Genomic DNA, 2,780 nt, shown 5'->3' on the forward strand with positions numbered 1-2,780 from the left:
GTTCTCTCTCACCGGACTTGTGTGTGTGTGTGTGTGTGTGTGATGTAAAAGAGGAAAGCAGGCATTTGGGCCAAAGCACTGTGAGGCAAGGGAGGGGAGACTCAAAATGTTTCTAAATTTAAAATGCATTTTTGCCCCATTTGTGTTGTTTTACTACTTACACAATTATTTAAAGTATACAACATTGTTATTTACAATGCTCAGCGTGGTTTTTTAATCATATTTTTAGGGGGGACAACCCCGTATTTCCGCCTATGAGCACAGGTAAAGTGAGATCACTCCTGTAAACACTCTTTTGGTAATTTGTACAAAATGAGGGATGAGTCTACATTGTTTTCTTGCTAATCAAATGCGGGCAGATGCTGTCAATAGAACTTCAGTTGTATTGAAACCGGAATATTCCTTTAAATGTTCAAGATTCACTTGAACACTAGACGTGACATTGTGATAGTGAAGCTATCTGCTACAAAACCCTCTAAAACCAGCCTGAGCCTGCTGACCAGCTATGACCAGCCTAGACCAGGCTGGATCCCTAAGCTGGTTGGCTGTTTTTTTTTTTCAGCAGGGTAAAGTGAAAGTGAAACCCTTTCAGCGGATTCCATTTTGTGAAAGGAAAAATAACATCAGGAGAGAAAAGCTGTGTGTGAAAAATGTAAACCAGTTTGCGAATAGATCAGTTTAATTCTGCTATGTAGAAGTAAAATGGATTTATGAACTGAATGAAGTTTGTGTTTGATCTTCATCGTCGATACGTCGATTGTGTTTTATTATATTCATCGTCGATACAGAGCCAGAGGTAGGTTTGAACAAGCGCATTTCTGAATTCATTTTTCATGCGTCGCTAAATCAGTGTGAATCTGCATGTGTAAATGCTTATATTTATATCCTACTGTGATGTAAGAATATTTTCAAATGCTTTAGATTCTCTATTGAGAGCTTTTCTTACTCTCTTGGCAGCCTTTTAGTTACTTGCTGAACAAATACAGTCTGGCTTTAGCAGTCTCACAGAAATACAGTAACTAAAGCAAAACTATCCTGTGACAATGTGTCTGCATCGATAGTTTAGTAAAGCCATAAATAAGTCCTACAGTAATTGGTGTAAATGTGAAAAGTGTTTCTCAGAGATGAACTGGGCACATCAGAATGGCAGCAGCTCTAGTGACTGTGAATACAAGTTGTTGAACAGCTTTTGATGTTTGATTATTCGTCCAAAGCGTTGTGGCTCAGAGTGTGAATGTGTTTGTTAGTTTGTTTTACTATGGGTTTACTATGTATTTTAATCTCATGTTGCATAAAAATTCATAAAGATTTCTCGTTTTTCATTGTTTTTCATTAGTTTGTCTAAAAAGAAGTAAATTCAGTTTGATTGTTATATTTTCAGTAAAAATAGTTTTTTGTTTCTACAGCACTGCCTGTAAAATGAGCCTTCATGAGAAAAGAGAGGAGGAGGAGGATGTTCACACACATAAAGCAGCATGTCCAGAACCCAGCTGTGTGTCTATGAAGAGTGATGCTTCAATGGGAATCCCCCTTAATTTCAGTGATGGAGCAGTGACCTCTGACCCTGAGTGCGTATAAATGTGATTTAACTGCTGAAATTGAAACATTTCTAAAGTTCTTCAATGAGCAAAAAAAGTTACATAAATTAATTATTGTGGTGAAAGAGAGTTGTAGATAGATGTGACAGGCACAGACACTTTCAGAGGGATTTTCTTTAGCACATACGTTCTACATTCTTTATGCACCTATACGAAGTCAAGAGTGGAAAAAATGAAGAGGAGGAGAGAAATATTATACAAGTTTGTTGTTTTTTTTCTTTCTTTCTATATATATATATATATATATATAGAGAAGATGATTTATCATTTTCTGTGACTTACCTCCACCTGTGTCAAATGTCTGTCAAATGTCTATCAAATATCAGATTAAAGCATAAGAAACCAAGAGGAAGGGAGGCTAGCACTGTTTTTCCAGTTTCTCTCTACCTATGTAATCTATAATATAAACAACTCTCTTTAAAGCATTCGAATAGAAGATCTGTAAGTGGATGATCTGAACAGTGGTGTATAAAGTACCTGAAAGCCATACTCAAGTAAAAGTACAGATATCTTACCAGAAAATGACTTTGGTAGAAGTTGAAGTCACCGTTTAGAATATTACTTGAGTAAAAGTCTTAAAGTATGTGATATTTATTGTACTTAAGTACGAAAAGTATTTTTTTTATCTTAAACGTACTTAAGTATTGAAAGTAAAAGTACAAGTAAATGCAAAATGGAAAAGAAGCAAATAAATATATATAAAATATATATGCCTATATATAATGTCTATATATAATGTTCATACACAGCTTGAGTAGCAAGATTGTGTTCAGTTTTAACTCTTTCTTCCATTTTGTATTTTTGTGTAAGAATAAGAAGCACTTCACCCGGTACTTAGTGTCTTTCATTGCAACATAAGAAATCATTTCTGGAATCTGCATCTGAAATAGCATTTAGATGTATTGACACAGTTTATGTGTCTCCTCTGAGACACATAAACTGTGACCTCCATCAATGTCATTTAGGGACATTGATGCATTTAACCTGCAGTTACAGATGCATAAATAGGCCTAATGTTTTATTTTTAACATAAAACATTGAATACTGATATTTGAAATAATTTAAAACATGAAAAAATAGTCGAAATGTGAAATTGAAACCGCCAGTAGGTGACAGCAAGTGACTGTTAATGAGTGAGTCATTGAGATTCAACCGATTCATTCAAAAAGCTGATTCATTCAA

At 34.8% G+C, this 2,780-nt stretch overlaps 1 pseudogene; it reads left to right on the plus strand.

The window, feature by feature from the left end:
- Positions 1–2,780, plus strand: part of LOC107665108 (NACHT, LRR and PYD domains-containing protein 3-like) — a 74,582-nt pseudogene that overhangs the window by 12,607 nt on the left and 59,195 nt on the right.

This window comes from Sinocyclocheilus anshuiensis, unplaced genomic scaffold (genome assembly GCF_001515605.1).
Source record: "Sinocyclocheilus anshuiensis isolate Anshui unplaced genomic scaffold, SAMN03320099.WGS_v1.1 scaffold575, whole genome shotgun sequence".
NCBI lineage: Eukaryota > Metazoa > Chordata > Actinopteri > Cypriniformes > Cyprinidae > Sinocyclocheilus > Sinocyclocheilus anshuiensis.